The sequence below is a fragment of the Mytilus trossulus genome, unplaced genomic scaffold, assembly GCF_036588685.1.
Source record: "Mytilus trossulus isolate FHL-02 unplaced genomic scaffold, PNRI_Mtr1.1.1.hap1 h1tg000158l__unscaffolded, whole genome shotgun sequence".
Lineage (NCBI taxonomy): Eukaryota > Metazoa > Mollusca > Bivalvia > Mytilida > Mytilidae > Mytilus > Mytilus trossulus.
The window spans coordinates 3,684,475-3,700,381 of NW_026963304.1; the positions used below are offsets into that span (position 1 = coordinate 3,684,475).

The 15,907-nt window shown below is 34.0% G+C and overlaps 1 protein-coding gene across 1 annotated transcript in view; it reads left to right on the forward strand.

Moving 5' to 3' along the window:
* LOC134700479 (uncharacterized) overlaps positions 1-15,907 on the forward strand; it is a 521,631-nt gene that overhangs the window by 8,119 nt on the left and 497,605 nt on the right. The gene's annotated exons all lie outside the window — the stretch shown is intronic.

Consider the following 15,907-nt stretch of genomic DNA (forward strand, 5'->3'; position numbering starts at 1 on the left):
TCTGGAATTCCACTGGAATCCCGGCTGGAATTTTGATGGGATTCCAAGTGGGATCCCACCTAATTCCACGGGATAAGATTTCGGGAATCCCGCTCAAAATCCGGGAAATCCGATGTAAATCCCGGTTGAAATATAATGGGATCCCACTGGGATATTGTGGGATTTCAATTGGGATCCACTGGGATAAAATTTCGGGATTCCCGCAAAAGAAGCAGGTCCCGATGTAAATGTACTGGGATAAAATTTAGGGATTCCCATAAAAGAAGCGGGATCCCGATGTAAATCCCAGTGGAAATATACTGAGATTCCCGAAAAAAAAAAAGTGGGATCCCAAAAATAAATCCCAGCAGGATATACATGCACCAATTCAAATTGCACTGCCACTGGGATTCATGGGTTATTTATGCAAAAGGATACATGTCATGTTCTCCTTTCTGTTAATTAATTTGCTGTCTCCGTACTTCCAACTAGTATTGCTGAGTAAATTATGGTAACTGGAATATCTGCATGCAATCTGTTCCGTTGGCAGCTCAATTTAAAAATATCATTAAATCCCCTAAAAGTATCAAAAAAATCCACAAAGAATCATTTGTTCAATACGTTTTGAAGCAACAAATTCAATAGAAATATTATTGCATGTTTATACAGTAGATTGGAAGCTAGTCCAAATAAATATGACGTCTTGGAAGGCTATTTTAATTTTTTTTGCAAATTGATTACCCTCCCCCTTTTTAATCCCCTGAAGATAAATAACTAGCGACTTATTATTTTCACCAAATAAACATACACACAACTGAATTAAATTTTAACATACCTACCAGTTATGCCTGTTATGTGACAACAAGTTTATTCATTGTATATGGTAAAAATAAATATATTTTCAGCTTATACTTTCAGACTTTCTAATGTTGATTTGCTCAAATAAAAACCATAAAAATCATAGTTCCTCAATAAAATTATTTTTATAATCATTATATACACATATACACATGTTAAATTAAATTATTGATGCACTTATCTGAAAAAATCTGCATCGGATCTTGGTCCTGTCCTGCATAAATCAGCGTAATCGGATTTTGATGACGTTTTTACCAGTACACTAACGTCGAAGTGACAATCTTGCCCCAAATTATATCGGCCAGAAGTTGATCTGTCTCCGTAACGGTATTATAAATAAATTAAGGGTATCGCATAAAAGAGATTAGTTACTGGCCAGTTTTTACTAAATATAAGAAAAGAATACTTTATTAATCGGCACAGGGTGCATGCGGATAAGTTAGTGGCCACATTATTTAGGACAGTATTTTCTAGGGTCGAACTGTTCAGTACAATTGATAACAAAGCACGTGGCCATGATTTTTTTTACATTTTACATAAGTTGAGAAACCAAACGTTTTACGATGTCGATCATTATCTTATCTTTGATGCCGGACGACAACTAATAGAAACGCACTTATGTGAACTTGGGGAACATCAGAAACGCCCAACCTTGTCTGGCAAAACACCCGTTGACATTTCTAGGACGCCCTGCCATTTGAGCTTGCCATTTACATCGCGAAAATCTCGGCATTTTTCTGACTTATAAGTATATCTGTCAAACTGAATATTAAGTGACACTTAAAAGTGATTGGCTTCACCTGACAGCTTTGGTGTCATACACATTGTTAATTAACACCAATAACCTGTACTTGATGTCATCAGAGACATATGTATACACAAACCAAACACTGACATATTTATGGTTCATACAATTTCCCGTTTTAACTAGACTGGGATCCCAGGTTCAGACAGTTATCCTGATACGAATCCCGGCTTTAAACAGTTCCGATTGGGATCCCAGCTTCAAACAGTTACCTCGATTGGGATCCCAGTGTCCGATATTTATCCCATTTCATCTAGACTGGAATCCCGGCTTCAGACGGTTATCCTAAATGGGATCCCAGTTTCAGGTATTTATTCCGAATGGGATCCTGACTCCAGATGCTTATCCCGGCTTATCCCGACAATTTCACCGGGATTGCATTGGGATCCCGATGGATCCCGTTTTCGTTTTCTCTTGGGGATACTGGTGATTAAAAAGCTCGGCAAATTTAATTTTTATTTTCTTTTAAATCGATTTTCTGTTGGTTGTAGATAGTAACCACTGCTAATTTGAACCCCTGATCGACTTTTTGTAAAAGAGTTATGCCCCTCAGAAATATTAAATTTATGGAAAATGGCCTTGTTGGCTCTCTCACAGGTACAATTCTTGCTAGATTTTTATAAAACTTATACTATAGGTTAACATCAGCAATATCTTGGACAAGTTCTAAAATAGTGGATGATCGATTTTTTTAAAAGAGTTATGCCCCTTGGAAATAATGAATTTATGGAAAATGACCTTTTTAGCGCTCTCATGGGTACAATTCTTGACAGATTTTTATAAAACTTATACTATAGGTTGACATCAGTAATATCTCAAATAGATCTAAAATGGTGGCCGATCAACTTTTTTGAAAAGAGTTATGCCCCTTGGAAATATTAAATAAGTGCAATGTCGGGGACATTGGAACTCTGTTCTTTTATCTATGAAGCAACATTCCAGTAGCACCTGCATTTGAAGACCATATATCCCAGTTGATATGATATTACAGAGCTTGCATATCCTATCATGATTTCTGGGTTGCTGCTTACAAGGAAGCTATTACAGCAAGAGTTTCAAAAGATGAAGTTGAAATCAACCCTTGGAAAATTGTAAGATCAATGACCCTTATAAGTTGTTGACCGTTATAGAATATCTGTTGCACAGATGACGATGGTTATAATGCCCGGTTATGTTAAGAAATTGTCATACCCATCAGACATCCTGTTGTTGGGTTGCTGCCCCTGAATTGGTAATTTTAAGGAAATTTTGCAATTTTTGGTTATCTTGAATAATATGATAGATAGAGATAAACTGTAAACAGCAAAATTGTACAGCAAAGTAAGATTTACTATTCAGTGAACATGACCAAAATTGTCAATTGACCCCATAAAGAGTTATTGCCCTTTAAAGTAAATTTTTCACATTTTTTCATAAATTTTTGTAATCCTTACAAAAATCTTCTCTGAAATTCCAAATTGAACAAAACTTGGCCTAAATCATCCTTAGGGTATCTTGTTATAAAAATGTATACAATGACCCCGCCCATCTACCAAGATGGACGCCATGGCTAAAAATAGAACATAGGGGTAAAATGCAGTTTTTGGCTTATATCTCTGAAACTAAAGCATTTACAGCAAATCTGAAATGTAATAAAAATTATCATCAAGTCAAGATTTATCTGTCCTTAAATTTTCAGACGAATCAGACAACCTGTTGATGGGTTGCTACCCCTGAATTGGTAATTTTAAGGAAATTTTGCAGTTTTTAACCGGATTTTTGTGACAAAAATGTCGGTTATTGATTGGGGATGTACGGCGGTCGGGCGGCCGGGCGGGCATCCACCAAATGTTGTCCGTGCATTTACTCATGATCCGTTCAACCAAACCTTTTAAAATTTTAATATGTTGTTACTGACAACAAAATGAAGGTCAAGTTCAATAATGACGATTTTGACTTTTACCGTTCAGGAGTTACGGTTCTTGAAAGTTTAAAAAATGTCATGTCCATGCATTTACTCATGAACCGTTCAACCAAACCTTTTAAAATTTTAATATGGTGTTACTGACAACAAAATGAAGGTCAAATTCAATAATGACGATTTTGATTTTTACTGTTCAGGAGTTACGGTTCTTGAAAGTTAAAAAAATGTCGTGTCCGTGCATTTACTCATGAACCGTTCAACCAAACCTTTTAAAATTTTAATATGTTGTTACTGACAACAAAATGAAGGTCAAGTTCAATAATGACGATTTCGACTTTTATCGTTCAGGAGTCAGGTTCTTGAAAATTTAAAAAATGTGTCCGTGCATTTACTCATGAACCGTTCAACCAAACCTTTTAAAATTTAAATATGTTGTTACTGACAACAAAATGAAGGTCAAGTGCAATAATGACGATTTTGACTTTTACTGTTTAGGAGTTATGGTTCTTGAAAGTTTAAAAAATGTGGTGTCCGTGCATTTACTCATGAACCGTTCAACCAAACCTTTTAAAATTTAAATATGTTGTTACTGACAACAAAATGAAGGTCAAGTTCAATAATGACGATTTTGACTTTTCTCATTCAGGAGTTATGGTTCTTGAAAGATCGTTAAATGGCGTTTCCATTCATGTTGTTGCATTTACTAATGAACCATTCAATCTTAGCTTTTCAAATTTTAATATGTTGATACTGACTACAAAATGGAGGTCAAATTTGATATTGACGATTTTCACTTTCACCATTCATCAGTAATGGTTCTTGTGATATTGCCAGGACACAAATAATTATTAATAAATCCGGTTTGCTGTCGATGTGACAGCCTCTTGTTGGTTATAGTCTTGAATATTATAATATATAGAGATAAACTGTAAACTGCAAAATTGTTCAGCAAAGTATGATCTACAAATAAGTCAAACATGACCAAAATGGTCAGTTGACCCGTTAAGGAGTTATTGCCCTTCAAAGTCAATTTTTAAAAAAAATTGTTAATTTTTGTTATCTTTTACAAAATCTTCTCCTCTGAAACCACTGAGACAAATTTAACAAAACTTGGCCACAATCATCATTAGTTAAAACAATGTGTCAGATGACCCCGCCTATCAACCAATGTAACATAGTCAGTGGATTAAATAATTTTATTACGAAATAACAAAGTCAAGAAAGATATTAAAATTAAAGTTCAAATGTTCGAATGTTCACAAACTGTCTTTAAAGTTGAATTGTTCAAATGTTCAATAAATTGTCACACGGGCACATGATCGTATAGTGGTATAATTGTTCAGTCCTGATAGAATACGTTTGAATATAAAGCGCATGAGTTCCAGCCTACCCACGAGGGGGAAGACCTTGACGGAATCTCCGGTACCAATAGCTTGTACCAATCTGTCCTCTTAAAGTCCAAAGCTGGATCTTATATAGTCCGGTTGTCCATAAACATTGGCCCATAGCTAATGTCCGGTTACGTATTAGTCTGAATGTTAAATAGTTCTAGTCTATGGTTAATTGTCAAACTATGCAATTAACCCCTGAAGGATACATGTTATTTCACAGTAGACATGGTCATTTATTGGCTGCAGGATATATGTCTATAATATTTGAACAGATCGTTATTAAGTTCCAAAGCGTACATGATTGTCATTGAATTGTTTAGTTCCTTTTTAATAAATTTGCTTATTAATATTCCTTGATAATTAATGATATGAAACACAATATTGTGTTACAAATGCCTTTCCTCCAAAATAAAACAAAAGTTCAATAAAATACGGTAGTTTTTCTTCCTGTAGGTTATTGTGATAGTTCATTGCAAAGTTTCCGGTAACCATCACCACACATCTAAAGTTTATAAAGTTCCATAAGTCCCATATCTTGATATGATAAGTTCATTACATTCTCCAAGTCCAATAGCTGGATATATTTACACATAGTTCACTTGAATCATCAGTTAAATAGTTAGACATACATAGTTCATGTTTTATTTCCGTCACCATCATAGTATAAAGTTCATCAACTGCTGGAAAGGGCGCACATCTTTGTACAAGTGTCGTCATCATCATCTTTATTGAATTGTTTAGTTCCTTTTTAATAAATTTGCTTATTAATATTCCTTGATAATTAATGATATGAAACACAATATTGTGTTACAAATGCCTTTCCTCCAAAATAAAACAAAAGTTCAATAAAATACGGTAGTTTTTCTTCCTGTAGGTTATTGTGATAGTTCATTGCAAAGTTTCCGGTAACCATCACCACACATCTAAAGTTTATAAAGTTCCATAAGTCCCATATCTGGATATGATAAGTTCATTACATTCTCCAAGTCCAATAGCTGGATATATTTACACATAGTTCATTTGAATCATCAGTTAAATAGTTCGACATACATAGTTCATGTTTTATTTCCGTCACCATCATAGTATAAAGTTCATCAACTGCTGGAAAGGGCACACATCTTTGTACAAGTGTCGTCATCATCATCTTTATTACGTAGTATTTGACGCATCTAGCTGGTTGGTTCGTCCTTCTAAAGAGGCTGTTAACATCGGCATTCGGTTAAGTTTTGTCCTTGACCAATGGCGCGGAGGAAGACATCTCTTTGTTAACAGTAGCATCTATTCCAACCAATTGCGAAGACACCATTTGTTTTTACCCAATTGTTCGGAGCATTAGAACCAGAACTCACAACCTTCCTTTTGGCTAACCAAGATATATTCTTAATTAATTAACAGTACAAAAATATGGCTATTCCAATGAAGATCGCACCTAAACCCCACTGATAAATTTATCTCAATTTGAACAAACTAAAACTTGTTTACTTCCCCTTGTTTCTTTTATTTTTATTTATCATCTATAAGATTATTGATAGTTTGTTGGTTGTTAGCTCGCTAGTTCCAAAAGTTATCTAAGCCTAGCAAAATTAAATTTTCACAATTTCTACGTATATAAATCAATACGTTCTTTTTTTTTATATCAAATTATCTATTTTGAAAAAAATACATTCTTTTTTATATCAAATTATCTATTTAAAACAAAAAAAATAAAAGGGGAGAACTATCTTATACAACTTCTATAAGTTTTAAAATCCTACATAATAAAAACAAAAATATGTGTATTTACACAAGCTTAAAAAAATCATTAATTTACAATAAAAAAAAAATCAATTCGATCATGTTATATAACCCCTGCACCTACATGATACTTCCTCATTAATTAATCATCACGCTAAACATAAAATACAGACCACATATTTATTCTCAATACTCTTAAAAAAATAAATAAGATGCCATTGATAAATTTTATATTTTTCACAATTAGTTACTGACTACATTTCATATTTGACAACAAAAACACCTTATTGCGAAAAAAAAATGTCTTTCTCTGAAATGTATTACATTTTTCGAAAATAAGTATATAGTTTTCTTATCATACTATTTCCTTTCTTTTTTATATATCTATTTTTCATTTGTTTTAAAATTTCAAACCTACTGCCTATCCTATTTATAAATTTCAACACGACTCAGTTTTAGGGTATATGTTTAGATTTGAGTTTAAAAATATTATATACATTTAAAACTTAACTAACATCTTAAAAACTAAAACAATCAAAAAAAATCTATAACTACTTATGAACAAAACACATCGCTAAGATTCTTTTTTCAATTCCTTTATAAATTATTTCCTTATTCTTATCTTAATTTCTAATAAAAATCCTCATATTAAAGTGTTCATGAAAATTTTCAATTTTACTTCAAAGCTAGTTTTCCTTTTATATCAATTATATATTTCATTTACATTTTTGTCAATAGTTCATATGTTTCTCATTTTTTTTCTTTACAAATATCAGTCTACTACAACAATACTAGTAAATCCTCAAGGGCAAACATATCCATGTTTTTCTTTAATGTGCTACTTTCTGAAGATACTTCTCTTAATCTATTACAATATGTAAATATGGCGTAATCTAACACCATAAAAAAAAAAAATTGCACCATTTAATTACTAACATCACTTATGTTAATCAACCGAAGAAGGGGTTGGAATCTAAAATTATAGACTATTTGTTTTCTCTAAACAAATGTGCATACACACTATCCAACTGCGAAACCATCACCCAATGGCTCTAACACGCAAACAATGTATCCTCAAAGTACCCTTAACTTCATTTACCAAAGGTTCTAAATCAACCTTAATTTACACCGGTGCTCTGCTTATTTTACGTAAAATACATATTTTCTAGAATAATTGCATGTATCTTCAAAAAAACAACCCATAAAATATATGATCAAAACAAAAACCCAAAATACCTCCAAAAAAATGATATTGTAACAGCCATATTTACTCTTTTTTTTAACATATTTACTCTGAACGAAAAACTAGCTTCTTACTTTCTAAACAAAATTATATTTTAGTCTTTTTAAAAATCATTTATCCTATGATATCTATTGAATTCAATAACAGCAAATAAAAAATACACCAAAAATAACATTTCATTCTTATCATGAAAAAAAATGTGTACTCATAATTTTTAAATTACCTATATATGAAATACCTAAAAATACCTAATAACAAAAATCATGCAAACCACATCTCGTGAACAACCATCAGATTTTAAGCCTTTTAAAAGTACGGCCTCAATCCCTTTTAAATTAAAAACTTTACTTAATATGTGTGCCATCCCTTGAAAAGCCATTTCTACCTTTTGTACTGACATAGAAATATCTTGATTTTCCATTAAGAAAAATGAAAGTAACTGAGTTCTTACCTTTAATATTCCTTCGCGTTATTTTAAACAATCCAAGTGGATCGTGGTCCAACGGCATCAAATTGTGTAATGTAACATAGTCAGTGGATTAAATAATTTTATTACGAAATAACAAAGTCAAGAAAGATATTAAAATTAAAGTTCAAGTGTTCGAATGTTCACAAACTGTCTTTAAAGTTGAATTGTTCAAATGTTCAAAAAATTGTCACACGGGCACATGATCGTATAGTGGTATAATTGTTCAGTCCTGATAGAATACGTTTGAATATAAAGCGCATGAGTTCCAGCCTACCCACGAGGGGGAAGACCTTGACGGAATCTCCGGTACCAATAGCTTGTACCAATCTGTCCTCTTAAAGTCCAAAGCTGGATCTTATATAGTCCGGTTGTCCATAAACATTGGCCCATAGCTAATGTCCGGTTACGTATTAGTCTGAATGTTAAATAATTCTAGTCTATGGTTAATTGTCAAACTATGCAATTAACCCCTGAAGGATACATGTTATTTCACAGTAGACATGGTCATTTATTGGCTGCAGGATATATGTCTATAATATTTGAACAGATCGTTATTAAGTTCCAAAGCGTACATGATTGTCATTGAATTGTTTAGTTCCTTTTTAATAAATTTGCTTATTAATATTCCTTGATAATTAATGATATGAAACACAATATTGTGTTACACCAACATGACTGACATGGCTAAAAATGGAACATAGGAGAAAAATGCAAGTTTTGTCTATTAATTTTTGAACCTTTATAAATAGAGAAATCTGAAAGGAGCAAACATGTTCAGCATAATGAACTCTACCGATTTTCCTTATATGTCAAAACTGTTAAGACAAATTATTATCATTCTTATAGGAGTTATTGCCCATAAATGATAAAGGAGTAAGTTCGGTAAGGGTCATATTTGGCCCCAATTATAAAGTTCATAGTTACAAGACAATAAATGTTTTAAGTTGCCTTAAAGACATGTTAAAAAGTTAAACAGAACTGTTTTTGTCAAAGTTTAGTTCTAAACACGTTGATTTTTACATCCAAAAAAGGTCAAAATAAGGGATTGTGGTGAAATTTGACAAAATCAGCTAGATTTCAACCATATAAAGGGCCAGGAAACATAGAGCGCAGGCGTTGACAAGCTTAAGATTCAAATAAGACATGTGAAATGTCTTCACAATCATTATTCTAAAAGATCTTTGTTGTCGACGTATGCGCTTTATGTTTCCTGTCCAATAATCTATGGAAATTTACCCATTTTCATTTATTTTTTCGTGAAAAATCAACAGGAGTACAACTTGTGAAGTCATAATGAAACGCAGAAACGTAAAATTTTCAACAAAATGGTTTTTATCCTAGCTAGTCAATGTATCAGCTATACTTCATGGCTATATTGGTCGATAAATCAAATTTGAAATTTACGCTGTCACGCTAAAAAAGGGGGCCATTTTAGGACTTTATCGAACATACTCCTTTTACCATTTTTTTTTTCCATTTTCCCCTATTATCATGGAAACTATGATATTTAGAGAGACACATTTTTTTCTGTAATGCTTTATATGATTTAAATTATAATTAAATAGATAAATAAACACTTCAAATCACAAAAATTATCAGCAAGGCAAGATCTATTAATAATTAAGGCAAAGAAAGTTAACAAACTAAAAGATCAGTAATACAAAATCAACAAAATAGAGATTTTTATCAGTAAGTCTATTCTCCTCTTCATTGTTTGAGAGTGTCCTTTGTTTAATATGGCCATAGACCAAGGTGAGCGACACAGGCTCTTAAGGGCCTTTAGTTGTATGCTCCACGTAGGGGCATTATGTTTTTAACTCACCTGGCCCGAAGGCCCAAGTGAGCTTTTCTCACCACTTGGCGTCCGTCGTCCGGAGTCGTCGTTGTCGTTAACAATTTACATTTTGAACTTCTTCTTAGAGAACTACTGAATGGAATGAAACCAAACTTGGAATGAATGTTTCCTTTTGAGATGCTGACCAAGTGTTGTTACTTTGTAGCCGATCCATCATCCAAGATGGCTGCCAGCGGGGGACTTAGTTTAACATAGGACCCTATGGGAAATGCATACAAATGACTTCTTCTTAGAGAACTACTGAATGGAATGAAACCAAACATTGCATGAATGTTCCTTATGAGGTGCTGACCAAGTGTTGTTACTTTGTAGCTGATCCATCATCTAAGATGGCCGCCAGCGGGGGACTTAGTTTAACATAGGACCCTATGGGAAATGCATACAAATGACTTCTTTTAGAGAACCACTAAATGGAATGAAACCAAACATAGCATGAATGTTCCTTATGGGATGCTGACCAAGAGTTGTTACTTTGTAGCCGATCCATCATCAAAGATGGCCGCCAGCCGGGGACTTAGTTTAACATAGGACCCTTTGGGAAATGCATACAAATGACTTCTTTAAGAGAACCACTGAATGGAATAAAACCAAACATAGCATGAATGTTCCTTATGGAATGCTGACCAAGTGTTGTTACTTTGTAGCCGATCCATCATCCAAGATGGCTGCCAGCGGGGGACTTAGTTTAACATAGGACCCTATGGGAAATGCATACAAATGACTTTTTTTTAGAGAACCACTGAATGGAATGAAACCAAACATGGCATGAATGTTCCTTATGAGGTGCTGACCAAGTGTTGTTACTTTGTTGCTTATCCATCATCCAAGATGGCCGCCAGCCGGGGACTTGGTTTAACATAGGACCCTATGGGAAATGCATACAAATGACTTCTTTTATAGAACAACTGAATGGAATGAAACCAAACATTGCATGAATGTTCCTTATGAGGTGCTGACCAAGTGTTGTTACTTTGTAGCTGATCCATCATCTAAGATGGCCGCCAGCGGGGGACTTAGTTTAACATAGGACCCTATGGGAAATGCATACAAATGACTTATTTTAGAGAACCACTAAATGGAATGAAACCAAACATAGCATGAATGTTCCTTATGGGATGCTGACCAAGAGTTGTTACTTTGTAGCCGATCCATCATCAAAGATGGCCACCAGCCGGGGACTTAGTTTAACATAGGACCCTTTGGGAAATGCATACAAATGACTTCTTTAAGAGAGCCACTGAATGGAATAAAACCAAACATAGCATGAATGTTCCTTATGGAGTGCTGACCAAGTGTTGTTACTTTGTTGCTTATCCATCATCCAAGATGGCCGCCAGCCGGGGACTTGGTTTAACATAGGACCCTATGGGAAATGCATACAAATGACTTCTTTTAGAGAACCACTGAATGGAATGAAACCAAACATGGCATGATTGTTCCTTATGAGGTGCTGACCAAGTGTTGTTACTTTGTTGCTTATCCATCATCCAAGATGGCCGCCAGCCGGGGACTTGGTTTAACATAGGACCCTATGGGAAATGCATACAAATGACTTCTTTTAGAAAACCACTGAATGGAATAAAACCAAACATAGCATGAGTGTTCCTTATGGGGTGCTGACCAAGTGTTGTTACTTTGTAGCCGATCCATCATCCAAGATGGCCGCCAGCGGGGGACTAAGTTTAACATAGGACCCTATGGGAAATGCATACAAATGACTTCTTTTAGAGAACCACTGAATGGAATAAAACCAAACATGGCATGAATGTTCCTTATGATGTGCCGACCAAGTGTTGTTACTTTGTAGCCGATCCATCATCCAAGATGGCCGCCAGCAGGGGACAATGTGCAGTCGAATAAACAAAGAAAATAAAAGTGCGAGTGGAGCATCCATGTACTTGTTGTTGTTATATATCATATTAATATTTCTATATAACATGTACAGTTACATGTATATGTTAGCGGCAATAAGTGAAATTAGGCATTAAGCTTAAATCCTAGGCATTAAGTCAAATGCCTAAATGATGTTAGGCATTAGTCTTAAATCCTAGGATTTAAGCTTAAATCCTGAAAAGTGTGTCCAGGCATTAAGCTTAATGCCTAAAGTATAAATGCGAGTAAATAAAAGAATTTATTCAACAAAAAATAAAAAATTATACATTTGTTACATAATAAAATTACGAGAACTGAAGTTTAAAATGTCATCTACTGGAAATAAAATCACAGATAAAATATGTTTTTATATTAAAACTCATCAAATATTACTACTATCATCGCTCAATGCTACCCTGGGATTGGGAATGTCTCGGTTTCCCATGAACAATAACAAGTTCTGGCCACATTAATTTTAACTCGGATATGACCAAAGCTGTGAATTCCCGACCATTGTCACTTTGCAGTATATGGGGCGCACCAAAAATTGTAAAAATATCAATAAGATTAAAAGCCACCTCTGATGCACATTTTGATGTAAGGGCTTTAATGTTACAAAATTTTGTAAGGTGGTCTTGAAATACCTTAATAAATTTATAGTTTCCATCTGGGTTTGATTGAAAACCCATCAAATCAACTTGTCCTCTACTGTTAAAGTCTATAGACAAAATGGGGTTCACTACTACTCCTTTCCCTATATGTTTTTTTTCTTATTGCAATTTTCACATAGTGACAGAAATAATTCAATTGCATCACGTGAAATGTTAGCATATCCATTATTTAGTTGTTTTATCATGCGATCTCTGCCGCCATGACCTGTTTCTTTATGTGCCTTTTCCAAAATACCATAGATTTCCTCTAGGAAGACATAAATTTTGAAATTTCCCTCGTCATTCTCGCTGACTTTAGTTATCAACTTCTCAAAACCACCAATGTTAAAAATGTCATACCTTTTGTCAATTTCTTTTCTGATGATTCCAAAAGTTTAATCTTTGCCAAAAGATCATGGTACTTTACTCTAGGGTATACGCTCCTTGTTTTCCCTGATTCGAATTTAGACCTCACAGATTCAAGAATTTTTTCCTCAATAGACATGGTGTCACTTAATTTGAATAATCCAGATAAAGAAGTGAAAAAGACAAGATGGCCTGAGGGCATTTAACAAATATTTTAACAAATAAAATTTACTTATCCAATAAAATGGAGTGAGCAAAAAATCATATCTTTATTTTGTCTACTTTTGACTAGTTCAAACAAGCTTGAAAAGTGAAGTGTAAACATTTTCATATAACTATTATAAGGATTATATAGAATCTCCCCTTTTCTCATCACTTGGCGTCCGTGGTCCGTCGTCCGTCGTCCGTAAACTTTTACAAAAATCTTCTCCTCTGAAACTACTAGGCCAAATTTAACCAAACTTGGTCACAATCATCATTGGGGTATCTAGTTTATAAATGTGTGGCGTGACCCCGCCAACCAACCAAGATGGCCTCCATGGCTAAAAATAGAACATAGGGGTAAAATGCAGTTTTTGGCTTATAACTCAAAAACCAAAGCAATTAGAGCAAATCTGACAAGGGGTAAAATTGTTGATCAGGTCAAGATCTATCTTCCCTGAAATTTTCAGACGAATCGGACAACCTGTTGTAGGGTTGCTGCCCCTGAATTGGTTATTTTAAGGAAATTTTGCAGTTTTTGGTTATTTTCTTGAATACAGATAAACTGTAAACAGCAATAATGTTCAGCAAATTAAGACCTACAAATAAGTCAGCAAGATCAACATTGTCAGTCATTCCCTTAAGGAGTTATTGCCCTTTATACTCAATTTTTAACAACTTTTCGTCATTTTTTGTAACTTGTACAAAAATCTTCTTCTCTGAAACCACATGGCTAAATTTAACCAAAGTTGGCCACAATTATCATTGTGGTATATAGTTTAAAAATGTGTTTGATGACCTCGCCTTCCAAACAAAATGGCTGACATGGCTAAAATTAGAACATAGTGGTAAAATGCAGTTTTTGATTTATATCTTTGAAACTAAGACATTTAGGGCAAATCTCTCAAGATTTTAATGTCCATCAGAATAAGATCTATTCCCTCACAAATTTTCAGATGAATCGTACATCTTGTTGTTGGGTTGCTGCCCTAAAATTGATAAATTGATAAACTGTTAACAGCAATAATGTTCAGCAAAGTAAGATCTACAAATAAGTCAACATGATCAAAATTGTAAGAGGACCCCTTAAGGAGTTATTGGCCTTTATAATCAATATTGAACAACTTTTCGTCATTTTTGTAACTTGTACAAAAATCTTCTTATCTAAAACTATGGGCCAAATTTAACCAAACTTGGCCACAATCATTACTAGGGTATCTATTTAAAAAAGTGTCAAATGACCCCACCTACCAACCAAGATTATTGACATCAGTAAATACAGTAACAGGTGAGCGACTCAGGCTCTTGAGAGCCTCTAGTTATGGCATACAATCACTTTTTTAAATCTTTTTTATTTTTTGTACTTCCACAAAAAAGTGTGAGTTAATTCTGTTTTAAATAAGAAAAGTACTAAAATTTGAAGATTTGTCAGATAAACGTATATTAATATTAGGAAAAGATTACGAAAATACTTTATTTCAAGAAAAATCACTAAAAAATCCTAAATTCTAAAATTTCATTTATTGCCTAAAATCATGATCGGCAATAGGATGAATAATCATCACCAAATTTCAGGTAATAAGCTTAATGCCTGGAAATTTCAGGCAATAACTTAATGCCTAGGCGTTAACTTATTGCCTAGGATTTAAGCTTAATGCCTTATTTCACTTATTGCCGCTAACATATATATAATTTTCATCCATTTGTTTATCATTTTATTCTAATATTCTAATAATAGTGCAGTGCAAGTGCATGGTGGACACTCTTCTGTAATAATTCGAATTTTCTAATAGATTGGATTTGAGTACTAGGCATTCATATTTTCCCGCAAAACATTCTCAGATATTCTTTCGCATATGTTAACTCAAATTTTCGGTATTTTTGATTTGTTATTGATATATTGTAACGCCGCCTCCCTGGTGTTAGAGTCGGCCACCAGAGAACACAGGGTCACAAAGAAAAGGTATTTTAAAGGATCTATAAAGTGTAAGGTTGCGGCGTCCCCTATTAACCGTCGGACCAAAACACGTTACAGAAAGGGAAAACGTATACTTGTATTTATATATAATTCTTAGTTATGAAATAAAATATCTGAATAATATAAAGTTTCATATTTTATTAATATCAATAATAATCCACGCTAGAGAGAATGGGTCTTGCAGGATTTGTCACGGGTCGGGTCAGGTCCCTGGTTCAGGATGGTCTTCCATAGATACACACAACTACTACATGTTTAATTCAACATTCAAGTAACAAGGTTGCCACTTATTTTGTATCTTTCTATAATCTCAATTAAAGGATAAAAAAAAACACCCTTCTACATTATAGAACTAAGAAGACAACAACTTAGTATAACACCTTAAATTGCATATTAATCATGCCAAAACCGCCAACAGAACTCTAAATGTGCACCTTCAATAGCAATGTCACCGTCACCGGTAACCTTATTTAGCACAATCACCGTGATTGGTGACTATTTGTCACTGTCACCCACAACCTTAGCACCTATAACCTCAGCACCGTCACCAACAACCTCAGCACCGTCACCGGCACCCTTAGCACCGTCACCGACACCCTGAGC